Here is a 14,203-nt window from a genome sequence, read left to right as displayed (position 1 = left end):
AGAACACTGTCCAACCATCTCGTCCTCTGTCGTCCCCTTCTCCTTGTGTCCTCCATCTTTCCCAACATCAGGGTCTTTTCCAGGGAGTCTTCTCTTCTCATGAGGTGGCCAAAGTATTGGAGCCTCAGCTTCACGATCTGTCCTTCCAGTGAGCACTCAGGGCTGATTTCCTTAAGAATGGATCGGTTTGTTCTTCTTGCAGTCCATGGGACTCTCAAGAGTCTCCTCCAGCACCATAATTCAAAATCATCAATTCTTTGGCGATCAGCCTTCTTTATGGTCCAGCTCTCACTTCCATACATGACTACTGGGAAAAGCATAGCTTTTACTATACAGACCTTTGTTGGCAAGGTGATGTCTCTACTTTTTAAGATGCTGTCTAGGTTTGTCATTGCTTTCCTCCCAAGAAGCAGGCGTCTCTTAATTTCGTGGCTGCTGTCACCATCTGCAGTGATCATGGAGCCCAAGAAAGTAAAATCTCTCACTGCCTCCATTTCTTCTCCTTCTATTTGCCAGGAGGTGATGGGACCAGTGGCCATGATCTTCGTTTTTTTGATGTTGAGCTTCAGACCATATTTTAGATAACAATATATATATATATATATATATATATATATATATATATATATTTGTTGCAGGAAAGGTTGCTCTGTATGTCAGAGACCCTACAGCTCCTTCCCCCAAATAAAAACTTAAATCAGCCCTCAAATTCACTGTGTATAGAAATGCCAGCCCAAACTGGGAACTTAAGTACGGAGGAATACTGTCGCCCTGATCAAACTCTGATGGTGATCTTGAGACAGAGGGGATAGGAAGGTAGTCAAAGAAGAAGTGGCCATTTGAAACTGGCAATTTCAGCTATTCTTGTATTGATTGGCTGGGTAAATGTATGTTTTGGTCTTGACAAAGGAACATTTCACCCCCCTTGATGCAACATATGATTGTGGCTTGAGGAGAGAAGCATTAGGCGACTCCGTTTACTTCCCTTCCCGACACATCCCTGTACGGTGTAGGGAGAATTTTTCCCCCCTTAAACTCACCTATTTATTTAACAATATTTATATACCACTTATCTGTAGATGAAACCTCCAAGTCGTTCACAAAGAATATAAGCCAAGTGACCCTCTGCTCCAGTTGTTTCCTTCTGCAATTTCTGTCCTTTTTCACGTCTATTATAACTGCATTTAGGTCACATCCTGACACCAACTCCCCATGTTTGAAAGCCTCAGGTCCTCGTACACCATTAGGGAAATGGACAAAACCTGGTCCTTGCCAATGTTCCCTTTATGGTGACATAACCGCCTCGTGGGACCCAGGAAAATTGCTTCAAGAACAAATAAGCATTTATGAGCAATCATGACTGAGCCTACCCAAGAGTGAGATGTTCTTGCGGCCAAATACTGCTCTTTCAATCAAGAAGCTTTCAAGGTGGCATTCAAGCCTTTTTTATTGTGTGTTTCTTTGCCATCTTGCAGTTTTTTAAAAGCACCATTTCTATTTCATTTTACAAAGACATGTATGTACATGTTTGCTAATTGCACAGGGAAATAAGCCGTATGGTATCCTAAGTACAGTGGTGCCTCGCAAGACAAAAAGAATCCGTTCCGCGAGTCTCTTCGTCTTGCAGTTTTTTTCGTCTTGCGAAGCAAGCCCATTAGCGGATTAGCGCTATTAGCGCTATTAGCGGTTTAGCGGCTATTAGCGGCTATTAAAGGCTTAAGGGGTTAGCGGATTAGCTGCTAAAAGGCTATTAGCGGCTATTAAAGGCTTAAGGGATTAGCGGATTAGCTGCTAAAAGGCTATTAGCGGCTTAGATCAGCTGATAAGCGGCTTAGATCAGCTGTTAAGCGGCTTAGCGATCAGCTGTTAAGCGGCTTAGCGAACAGCTGTTAAGCGGCTTAGGGGCTTGGGAAAAAGGGGGGGGAGGGAAAAAAACCCCCAGGAATCGCAAGACATTTTCGTCTTGCGAAGCAAGCCCATAGCAAATTCGTTTTGCGAAGCACCTCCAAAACGGAATACCCTTTCGTCTAGCGGGTTTTCCGTCTTGCGGGGCATTCGTCTTGCGGGGCACCACTGTATGTAGAAATCACTGCCTTATATCTCTGTTTATAGTGGTACCTCAGGTTACAGATGCTTCAGGTTACAGACTCCGCTAACCCAGAAATAGTACCTCGGGTTAAGAACTTTGCTTCAGGGCAAGAACAGAAATCGCCGTGGCAGCAGCGGGAGGCCCCATTAGCTAAAGTGGTACCTCAGGTTAAGAACAGTTTCAGGTTAAGAACGGACCTCCAGAACGCATTGAGTTCTTAACCCGAGGTACCACTGTATTTCCAAACTGATAGACACTCAACCACTGTTCACTATTAGAGGGAATGATGATATTGGGGATTTACATAATCCGGCATCTAATTCTACATACAATAATACTATATCTTGATGGAAAGTACCCATATGAGGAAGTGGTGCTGAGGAGAGAAATACCCAGACTCAGTTCCCATCTAGAGTCATCAAGGGACTGTAAAAACTTGACACATCCTGTCCATGTACCTTTAACAATAGCTTGATCTGCAGAAACCAGCTTACCATGGCATGGAGATAAGCAACATTGCCCGCTCCTGTTTGAAGAAGCAGAAGAGCAAGGCAACTAAAATATTTGACAATCCTATTCGCCTCTGATCTGAAGCAGCACACAGCTTAGGACTCTGGAACCCCAACTAAGTATACAAACAGCTCACACGAAGCAACCCTCAGAGATAGCAAACTCAATTTTTCTCTCATTTACCCTGCAGAAGTCAATGCAGGGAAATCGATGGAAGATGGTGTAAACAAGGAAGGGGAGATTGGAAAGGTATTAATCTTTGCAGCTTTCTTGCTTTAATGTAAAAAGTTTCCACAAAGTCTCTGGCTTTACAAGCTCCTGCTAGTATCATTAAATCGCGCCTCGCAAGGCTGAAGCGTTTGTGCTCTGTGGGACGGCTGCCTGGTCGACTGAGTAGCGTTCTCATTACTGACCTTCCCGTGGTCCTTTTCAGGGGATTTAACTAGCCAATTCAATTAAACAGCATTTCCGACAAATGTACACATCTTGTTATAATACCTGTTGAGACACAATTCTATCAATTTGGGGCACACTTTAAAACACTTCTAACAGTGTCCAGTGAATAATTCCATTCTGCCGCACACATCTTGATATGTATTCTTGGCACAAAGTTCATTAAAGCGTGTGTGCCGGCAGGAGAGGAGGATATAGGAACTTGCATTAGCCGATTTTAGATTCTCTCATCTCCCTCTGCTTTAAATCAATTGATCTATCCCCATTTACGCGCTCTGCGCTTTTAACAAGCCCTCCTTTTAGCACAGAAACAATTCTTTGTACGTGGAAGCCATAATGAAAAGGTTCTTTTTAACAGGAGTAGGGAAATAACAGCAGCAACAATAAACGAAAGCTCAAAAAACTCACTCAGTGTTATTATTCTGATTCTCTCTCTGGACTCAGCTACACAGATGTAAATACAGTGGTGCCCCGCAAGACGAATGCCTCGCAAGACGGAAAACCCGCTAGACGAAAGGGTTTTCCGTTTTGGAGGTGCTTCACAGGATGAATTTCTCTATGGGCTTGCTTCGCAAGACGAAAATGTCTTGCGATTCCTGGGGGTTTTTTTTCGCTCCCCACCCCCTTTTTCTAAGGCACTAAGCTGCTAAGAGCCTTTTAGCAGCTAATCCGCTAATCCCTTAAGCCTTTAATAGCTGCTAATAGCCGCTAAACCGCTAATAGCGCTAATCCGCTAATAGGGTTGCTTCGCAAGACGAAAAAACCGCTAGACGAAGAGACTCACGGAACGGATTCTTTTCGTCTTGCGAGGCACCACTGTATGGGCAAGAAAAGGCCACAACTTTATTGATTACAGCAAGTGAAAAGGTATTGGCTTAGGCATTGGATCACGTCAGTTGACTCCACCCACTCGGAGAGGGGTGAGTCTGACTAGGGGTTAACCACCAGTCGGGGGAGCCTGTTGATGCTAATCCAACTATAAGCTCTCCCCTGATGTCACCGAGGGTCGGGCCATGGCCCCCCGCCACACAGGCATCGGACAGGATCCACGACCGCCGGATTCCTTTAACGGAATACCCAAAAATTGAACTACAACTACAATGTGCTCTGCCAGGTAGCCGCTAGCAAGAAGAAGCTAAGGAATTCTGCACAGTGATTATCAAGCCCAACAGGAGGCTAATTCCAGTTGGCTTTGAGGCAAGGTAAAATCGTGGGGGCGAGGGAAAGGTTTGGAAGGAGAAAGAAAGACCAGTTTATTATAGCGTTTTAAGTGTTTTACGTACATTATACAAACGTGACACTAGGTGGCAATGGCAAGCTAATGGCAAATTCAATGTATTTTTCAAAACACTTTTTAAAAAAGCATTTTCACAGTTTTTTATATGTGTCTAGATTCCAGCTCTATCTGCCTAGGAACCATACCTAGATTTTGCAGTGACTGGCACGTTCAAAACAGAGTGGGACTTATTCCTGCTGTGGGCAGGAACAGGCCCAGGAGTATGGGAGGCCAGATGTAAAAGCGAGCGAGCCACCCTTTCTCTTTCGTTCCCACACACTTACCTCTCTCGCTTGCTCCCCACGCACCTGCTGCCAGTGCCAGATTTATGTACAGTGGTGCCCCGCAAGACGAATGCCTCGGAAGACGAAAAACTCGCAAGACGAAAAAGTTTTCCGTTTTCTGAGTTGCTTCGCAAGACGGATTTCCCTATGGGCTTGCTTCGCAAGATGAAACGTCTTGCGCCTTTTTTTTTAAAACCGCCAATGCATTCCTATGGGAAACCGTCAATACACATTGGTGCTTCGCAAGACGAAAAAACTCGCAGAACGAAAAAACTCGCAGAACGAATTAATTTCGTCTTGCGAGGCACCACTGTATAAGCTAAACAAGCTATAGCTTAGGGCCCCACTCTCTTGGGCTTCCCCCCAAAAAATTTAAAAGAAAAAAACCTGGATGTACATTTCCAAAATGTAAGATAAAAAACAAATAAAATAAAACCTACCTACAGCAACAGGGTTTTGTGTTGTGTAGGCTCCTATGATGCAAGTAATGGCCTGCTAGCCCGCTCCCTAAAATGTCACTGGTTTGCTCATTTCTATATATAGGGTGCCTACATTCTGCATGGACTGGCTGTAATAATTACAGTGGTACCTCTGGATGCGAACGGGATCCGTTCTGGAGCCCCGTTCGTATCCTGAAGCAAACGCAACCCGCTTCTGCGCGTGCGCAGGTGGCAATTCGCCACCTCCGCGCATGTGCATGACGTCATTTTGAGGGTCCACGCATGCACGAGCAGCGAAACCCGGAGGTAACGCACTCCGTTACTTCCGGGTCACCGCGGAGCGCAACCCGAAAATATTCATCCTGAAGCATATTTAACACGAGGTATGACTGTACTTTGATAAAATACATATTTTGTTATGTATTTTAGATACCTATTAGGCCCATAAATTACCACATAGCAGATATTCAACACCAAAAACAGCAGCAATTTGTTGTTGACAAAGGACAGCTGGACATATAAAGGGCCCCATTACCTTCAGTAGCTTAGGGCTTCATCAAACCTAAATTCGGCCCTGCCTGCTGCCAGGGAAAGGACAGATTCTTCTTGCCAGAGGTCCAAACTGGCCTCCTGCAAAGGACTTTCTCCCGGCTGCCTTCCTTCCATTGCATCATCTGTTTCAGCTCCCTCTGTGAACTTTCCTCCTCCTTGGAAGCGAGTCCAGCGGTTGCAGGTTACCCACCTTAGATAATATATTGAAAATGAGACTATTGTATAAATGGCCCATAGAGAATTAGGGTCTCTGCATACTAGCAATCTGAGGGTTGAGGTTTGTATTTATTATTTATTATTATTATTAATAATAATAATACTCTGCCCATCTGGCTAGGTTGCCCCAGCCACCCTGGGCAGCTTCCAACACAAATGACAATAATGATAATAATAAACAGCAAACATTAATAGTAACAATCTGACCCAATATAAAAACAAATGATAACTTTTAAATAAACAACTTCTATCAAATAAAGCAATATTGAATAATCCATTAGAATCCAATAGTTAAACAGTAAAATTAAACATCAGCAAATAATAATTCAAGAGTTTACACTTATCAACGACGAAGAATTACTAATCTGTAAACAATAAAAATAACAGCAAATCACAATGCATAAAGTACCACAAAACATACAAAACCATGTAAAGGGATCAAACTGAGAAACAAGCTTATAAAATTTTTAAAAATATCCCTGAACTCCTCTCTTCCCCGCTGATTCTGCTGTTTTCAAAGGCTCCCAGGTCTGGGGCAAGGCAGAAAGTCTCTCTCCCCTCCCAACACTGAAGATTGTAGGAAGCTAAGAAACACCTGGAAGCAAGATAAGGCAAGCAAGCCTTAGTTTAAATAAAAGGTTATTTCCTTGTGTTTGTAAGCAGGAAACATTTGCCATAAATGCACAGACAGAGATATATCATAATAGCGCAGGAAAACATTTCGAGCTTACCACTGTGATGAAAAATTCATTATTCATGCGCTGACACCAGTCTGTTTCTTTAATCCTAGACACAGCAGTTACTTCTGATGACTGGAGGATATAAATACAAAGTCCCTGGCGATTAAAGAAATCTGTAACTTTTATCCAAAATTCATCATCTCTTGTTTACAGAATACGGCTTTATTTTTGGCTCTAGTGTTCCAAAACACTCCACAATCCATCTCACATTTATGAGGCCCAGAACTCTGCCAATGCCTTTCTTCTGTCTAAGGAACCAAGTGGATTGCAGATTCCCTGGCCAACGGCTTATCAGTGGGGGGCGAAGAGGTTTAATTGCCATGGAAGAACCAAGAGAGAGAGGAAACATTGAATCAGCAGCTATTTTTTAAGAAAATATATTCAACACTTCCATCGCAGAAGCCAATTCCTTGACAAAGAGTTAGATAGCTGAGAAAGGGCTTCAGAGAGAAAACGAGATCACCATCCCTGGAAGGGATTGGAGGGTCACAGACACCCCTGTTCTACATCCAGATCCAGGTAGCAAGTCTGGCCACTGGGGGTGGCAAAAAGCCAATAAAAGGAAGACTTGTGATTCTTCTGCGCACCTGCAGTGATTTTCTCGCACCACTATAATCATGTGGTAAGGATGAAAGTTACCGACTACATGGAATTGGCAGAAATGACCGGCAGAATCAGAGACCAGGGAGAAGAGACGGTGAAGGAAGATTGGAGGAAATTTAAAGACTATTTACAGAAACATTATAAGATAATGAACGTTTGATGACATCGGATTGATGGTGAATGGTTATTAGTTTAAAAAGTGAATAGAAAAAGACCCAACATTTTTCAGATTTAAGGAAATGCAATTATTTATTATGCTTTAAGATTATTAGACAATCAAAATATGATAGAGGGAAAGAATTTGCAGACAGAATATTCGATTTGGAATACAGAGAAGGGAGGTCTGGGGAAGTCGGAGAAATAAGTTAATGCAAAGAATACAAGGAGACAAAAATTGTTTTTAATATTTTTATCTTTATTTTTTGTATTTTACTGTTTTGTGTTTGTGTGTTGTAGTGTTTTCTTTTCTGCTCTTTTGTTGTGATGTTGTTTATTGTCTTTTCATGTTTATTGTAAAACCCAATAAAACATTATTAAAAAAAATATATAATCATGTGGTAAGAGGAGTAAGGGCACACTCACAAAAGACATTTAATGTGCATCTAAAGCACACTGTTTGCCCCCAAAGAATCTTGGGAACCGTAGTATGTTAATGGGGCAAAAAACCTGGCTAGACCCCCTGTAGCTACGGCTCCGCCTTATGATATTTGACGATGCCTTATATGTCTCCTCTCAGTCTCCTCTTTTAATAATAATAAATAATAATTTTTTATTTATACCCCGCCCTTCCCGGTTCAGAAAACTGGGCTCAGGGCAGCTTACAGCAAATTTAAAACAATTGATGCAACAAAAACCAGCATGAAATACAGTATAAAACGTGAATGACAATAAATTCAGAATTCAAAAATCAATTTAGGGGGAAATCCATCCAATAAACATTAGATGATCACCAGGGCTTGCTGGCTAAATTAGTCCTATTTGGGCCAGTGAGGAGACCAGGGGAGAATTAGCTGTGGGATCCCAGAGCAGGTAATCTTCATAAAAAGGGGAGGGGGAGGGAAGGAAGGGGAACAAAAGATCAGGCTAAGTTCAAATTGAAAGCCAGGCGGAATAGTTCTGTCTTACAGGCCCCGCGGAAGGAAGTTAAATCCTGAAGGGCCCTGGTCTCATGGGACAGAGCATTCCACCAGGTCGGAGCCATCACTTAGAAGGCCCTGGCCCTGGTGGAGGATAACCTGACTTCCTTAGGGCCCGGGACCTCTAAACTATGATTATTCATGGACCTTACAGGCTAAACATCCCCCACTCCCTTGATCCAATCTACTGAGGAAAGCCCACAGGTTTATTTACAATAGGTTTACAATATGCCATACAGATTATGGCCTTCATGCATCTTTATCATTTTGATATACTCTGGCCACAATACAGATAACACAAAACAGACCCATTATTTCAGACAAGGTCCTCAGTTCTTCCTCTCTCCTTCCCAATCAGCACTCACGCAGAGCTACTAAATTAGCAGTTAAATGCATTTTTGATTTTTTTTCCTGTGTAAGAAGACAAGGATTCTTATCCTTTTTAAGCTGCTCACAACTTCAGTTTAAGGCACTTATGACATACTGCAGAACCACATCTGCACAACATAAATCTTCCCCGCTGAGTTGTTGTTTTTTTAGCAGAGTGCGCCATGACACGTCTGCTTTGGGGGGAAAGGAATCTGAAGGCACAACTCAGATTCAGAGTGACACGTTCTTGTATTAAGAGATAAAAACAGCAGAGGATTTTTAATAAAAAAAAATCCTCATGTTATTTAACTCTAATCTAGTTAATAGTTGGTTCTTCCTCCTGGGTTTGGCATTAGAGCATTTAATTAAAAGGACGGGGTGCTCTCCCCCCCCCCTTGTGGAGTTGAGCTACAACAAGATTGATATAGATGACAGGTGAGCCAACATGTTCGCTGACTCCCAATCTCCACTAACACGCAAAAACACAAAAGGGCTGTAGAGGATCTTGCACTAGACTTGAACAAGGGAAGGTTCAGCAAAGCGTGTTCTCCCCAAAATGAGAGCACAGGTTGCGGAGGGGGCCGCCGGGCCAGCCCTCTGTTGCCAGGCAGGTTAATGGTTAGTGCCTGGCGTAATGATTGGCTGACCGGGTTGCTGGGGCAAATTGCATGTAGCAAATGGTGTGGGTGGGACCGTAGGCTTTAAATATTAGGGCTCACTGCTTCTGCTTTCTCTTTCGCAGTGAGCATCGGATCACCCGCCCGCCCACCCTGTGTTCCGGTTGACCTTGCTTTGCCTGTCATGGGGTCGTCTGCCGTTGGGGCAGGGGCCTATTAGGAATTTTGCCATTTGGCTGATTGGCTGGTGCCATCTGGTTTTTGCCTACTACTTAGCAATTCCTCACAACTTGTAAGGCTGCGGTTAGGCATTGGTTATAAAAATTGGTGGTGGAGGGGTCAGGATAGGCTGGGCCTGCCCCTCCAATGGTGCTGGAAGGGAATTCCGTTAAAGGAATCCTGGGGCTTGCCATGATTTCGTCCAATCCCTGAAATGGGACCAGGGCCGGCAAGCCTTGGGGAGCTGGTTGAGTGAGCGGTGAGGGACTGTCGCTCAGCTCAACTGATCCCCAACATTGTTTTCCCTTCACTGGCTTCCGAGGGAGTTCGGAATGTCAGTTCTGTCCCAGGCAGGGGCACAGATAGTCTTAATCAGTGCCTAAGCAAACACTCACAGATTATGTATTTTAATAAAGTTGTGGCCAAAATAGTGCCAAAAACCTTAAACTAAAATTACGTGTGATTTGTGAATTATTTCGAGGGGTGGCCTGGGGACCTCCACACGCAATGGATCTTGTATGCTGTAGGTTCCATGTTCAGTCCATGGCAACGTGCGAGCCAAGGATTTCATATAGAAGGGCCAGGCCTTTTGAGGGCTACTCACAGCCCAATAGTCTTCCACAGATTTCTCCAGCTTGGTGCCTGCTAGATGCTGGTGAAGGAAACCCAGTTACACAGCATGAGGACAGTGTCCCTCCTGGCCAGCCCAAGAAGACAATTGGTTGAAAGGGAACAACACGGGCCCCCAAACCCAACCGCTCATCCTGGAAATTATTGGCAGAAATCAACAGCCTGCCTCTTACATTCTGATCTTCAGTGAACCACACACAGCTCATCCGTCACCCACATCTTATGCTCCACCCTAAGAAGGGGCTAAAGGGAAAGAGGAGGAGGAGGAAGTCTTGACCCATCGGTGCTTCATCATCTGCAAGCTGCAGCAGGAATCTTCTGAAGTTGGTTGCTCCAAGCTGGTGGAATATTCCCACACTGGCAGGCAAGGCAAGGCAAAAAGCCAGGGGGAACAACTGCCAAAGAGATATTCTGGAGAGGGCAGATCTCCAAAAGTTGCAGACCTAACCCAAGGACAGATGTTAGTGGCCATTTTGGCCAAGGCCCCCAAAGACTCCAGTTGTTGTTTAAAGGATGTTCCACTTGGTATTACATTTTCTGTTATGGACAGGCAATCATTAACAACAACAAAAACACCTGATTGGTTCCAGACCTTACCTCTTGCATTCACCACAGCCAAGATAGATTGTGTGTAAAAAGTGTGAAATTCAGCCTTAGGGTGTTGTTGTTGTTGTCTTACGGTATTGCTGTTCCAATGGACAAATGGAAGCTACGTGTCTTCCTACTGCCTTGCTCTGTTATTGTCAAAGGGATAAATGAAGCAATTTGTTCCAAGTCGGTTCTGAAAGGCATCACCCCCTGCTGTACAGTGAATCGCCAACAGCTACACAGTTTGCTTTCTCTTCAGCACCGTGTGGTGGTTCAGGGGGTTCAGCTGTGCAAAGACTGCAGATAGTCAAGTCAACAACCTCTAGCTGCAAGTCACAGGCCTCCCTGCAGCAAACTACTTTTGCGGACACCTATGCGCACAACGTGCTTGGAAATATGCATCTTGCGCTGAAGAGAAAAGGCTAAGCGGAGGTTGGATGGTCACCTGTCATGGGTGCTTTAGCTGAGATTCCTGGGTTGGACTAGATGGCTCTAGGGGTCCCTTCCAACTCCACAATTCTATGATTCAAAATGTAGACATGAGACCCCACTACAAGCGTAGTTTAGAATGAGGGGGGAAATCCGCTCAGATAACTTACCTCAGGATGAAGCTCCTGAGTACAGTAATTCCCCCTCAAATGTGGAGTCTATTGGGATTGGAGATGAATATTTAGAGTTTATTGCTTCTCCTGCTGTCCTGAACACATTATTTAACACTTCTGTTTCCCCACAAGGTCCCCTCCACAGGCACCACTGCATTTCTCACGGTGTCAGAAATGAATTGAGGAAGGGGGCTTTGTGCCCCGTAAATGTGATGCTTCGTTTCTGCGATGGAGCTAAACAACCTGGGCAGGGACGACTTCAAGGCGTTTCCTGACTCATTCCTTCCAGTGGACTTCCGAAAGGCACAGCGCTTTCCTTTTCTCCAGCAGAAGTAGGTCAGGAAAGAAGCCTTCTCCCTCGCTGCCTTTCAGAGAGCTCAGCGCCTGCCTGGGCAGAACCAGGCAGAGACTCCGAGGGCGACTTAATTGCCTCAGGCAGGAAAAACACTTTGGAGGAAAGCCAGCCGAGCATGAAGGGAGGCTGGCCGGGGGGAGGCCTTGTTCCCGGGGTGCCAGGGGGCCTGGACAGGTCCCTACGGGGGGAGATAAGGCAGGTCAAGGGTGGGGAACAAGAGCCACACTGGCCACAAGCTCGGTCAATTTCCTTTTAAATGAATGCTTCATTAGCTGAAGGGGTCTTCCTCACCCCCCGTCGCTGCTGCTGTCCTGATTTAAAACATCTTTTCTTGCAATTTCCACACACTATCCTTTTCTTTATAAGCCCATGTGGTGGGGTGGGCAGGAGAAGCCACCTGGGTGTGTCAGAAAGTGGGTTTTACAGATGTTGTTGTTGTTGTTGTTGTTGTAGCACTGTTCACCTGAGGAGCTCAGGGGGCTCCATAATATGAAAACACAAAAATACACACCCCAGGAACAAACAGAAACAACACACCAGCCCCAGTTTAAAAGGCTACAGCCAAAGGATTTATTGAAGGCAGTTGTTCTCAATTAGCTAATTACTGAGGACCCCCTCTTTTTCAAAAGCAAGCCATGGACCCCCTACTTCTGAAAATTTGGATAACTCTCTGGTAGTTACCTCTGCAAAGCAATTTTTTTTTGTGGGGGGAAGTGGGGTCAACTGAGCTCTTCGAGCTATCACTATCACTCTCAGTACCACTGTAATCAGTAAAATCATCATCATCACCTGAACTGTCCTCAGTGGGAAATGTGTGAACAATTACTCTCTCCTGTTCAGGAGCACTCTCTAGAAATTTTGTGAGAATCACCTGACCAGATTCAGACAAAATTACTCTGTAGAGACCCTTTTCATAACCCACAAAAATGCCTCTGGCATTCTTTACCCCATCTGGAGTTTCTGTCCTGACTTGAGATCCAAAAACCTTAAAATGCGCGACAGAAGGTTTTCTGTGGAACAGCTTTTCAAAAGGAGAACATTCCATGCCTTTGGAAACCTTTCTCACCCAACAATAACAATAACACGATAGAGACTCCGCCCAAAACTCATGTGGCAAATGTGAACTCAGCAATTGCGCCTTCATCCCATTTTGCAATTCTTTGTTCACTTGCATACAGACACTTCTGTTCCATGCATCTGCTGAAACAGCAACCTTGTGCCTTATTCCTTTCTTATGCAGGAAATCCTGAAAATCCTGTAAAAGAAAAACTGGCTTTTCATCTGTGAAAAGACAATCAATGTTAGCATCATGAATACTCTTAACCTTGCCACAAAACTCTTTAAACCTTTCTAAGGCTTCTTGTGGTCTGTTCAACATGAATAACCACACGTAATGAGAAAAATGATCCACACACACAAGATAAAATCTTGCATTGCCTCTAGACGGTGCTAGAGGACCAATCACATCAGCATACACTCGCTGAAAAGCTTTGGTTACTCTCATAGTCTTCGTCGTACCTGCAAGAGAGATCATGTTAGATTCAGAAGCATTACATTTTATGCAATCACTTTCATCAAAAGTCAACAAATACAGTCCATCTTTCTCTCTGGCAGAAAGATACAGCTCTCCATCTTTGAAGATTTTGCAGCTTTCTTCATCATAGGACAATTTCAGTCCTTTCTTTGTGATCTGCGACACACTCAGCAGATTGTACTTTAAATCAGGAACCAAGTACACATTGTTTATAGTCAAGTTCAGACTTTTAAGATACACAGTCCCAAACCCGATCGCTTTCAGCTCCTGGCCATTGGCCAGTTTCACAGTGAAGCTTTGCTTCTTAAACGTTGAAAACAGTCCTCGGCGCGACGTCATGTGTTGCGTGCAACCCGTGTCAATAACAAAAGCGTTCTCCATTGAAAACTCGGCTTTTGTTGACAGCAATGCCTTTTCAGGTTTCACCTGGGACTTGGTACGACTTTTGCCTGACGCCTCAGGCTTTGCAGAGCTCCCCTTAGCTCCTTTCTGTTGACGTGGCTTCTTACAGTTCCGCTGAAGATGCCCAGTCTGTCCACAATTAAAACAACGGACAACGTTCAAAGCAACAGCCTGTTCTTCACTTGCAATAGCAGTGGGGGTGTCAGGATTCCGAGCTTCTCTCCCCCTGTCTTTGACATCTATTGCAGCAAGTCTGTCCCTTTCATTCAGAACGACTGAACAGATTCTTTCCACAGTTAGATCGGCCGCTGGTAGGGAACCAAGCTGACTTGCAACGGTTTTATAAGTCCGATTAAGGCTGTTAATAATCATGAAGCAGAATATCTCTTCCTGTAGAGGGAAATTGCGTTGCGCCATCTGCTGGCGTAAGAATTTCATCTCTGTCAGATGCGCTTGTACATCTCCATCAGGCGCTAGCCTTAGATTGGTTAGCTTCTCAAAATGCAGCAACGCTGAAGAACCAGCATCTCTTTGATGTATTCTACGCAGCGTTTCCCAAATCTCACGTGCGTATTCCAAATCCTGAAC

At 44.3% G+C, this 14,203-nt stretch overlaps 1 protein-coding gene across 6 annotated transcripts in view; it reads right to left on the bottom strand.

Moving 5' to 3' along the window:
* Positions 1-3,498, bottom strand: part of AOAH (acyloxyacyl hydrolase) — a 94,144-nt gene extending 90,646 nt beyond the window's left edge. For 5 of the 6 annotated variants that reach the window (XM_083407076.1, XM_083407080.1, XM_083407081.1 and 2 more), the window contains exon 1: positions 3,461-3,498. The gene's annotated coding sequence lies outside the window, so the exon portion shown is untranslated. The remainder of the gene's footprint in view (positions 1-3,460) is intronic. The other variant, XM_083407078.1, reaches the window with a different exon arrangement.
* Between the last annotated feature and the right edge of the window lie 10,705 nt (positions 3,499-14,203).

The sequence above is a fragment of the Podarcis tiliguerta genome, assembly GCF_965153285.1.
Source record: "Podarcis tiliguerta genome assembly, chromosome: 12".
Taxonomy (NCBI): domain Eukaryota; kingdom Metazoa; phylum Chordata; class Lepidosauria; order Squamata; family Lacertidae; genus Podarcis; species Podarcis tiliguerta.
This window is presented reverse-complemented; position numbering and strand designations above follow the sequence as displayed.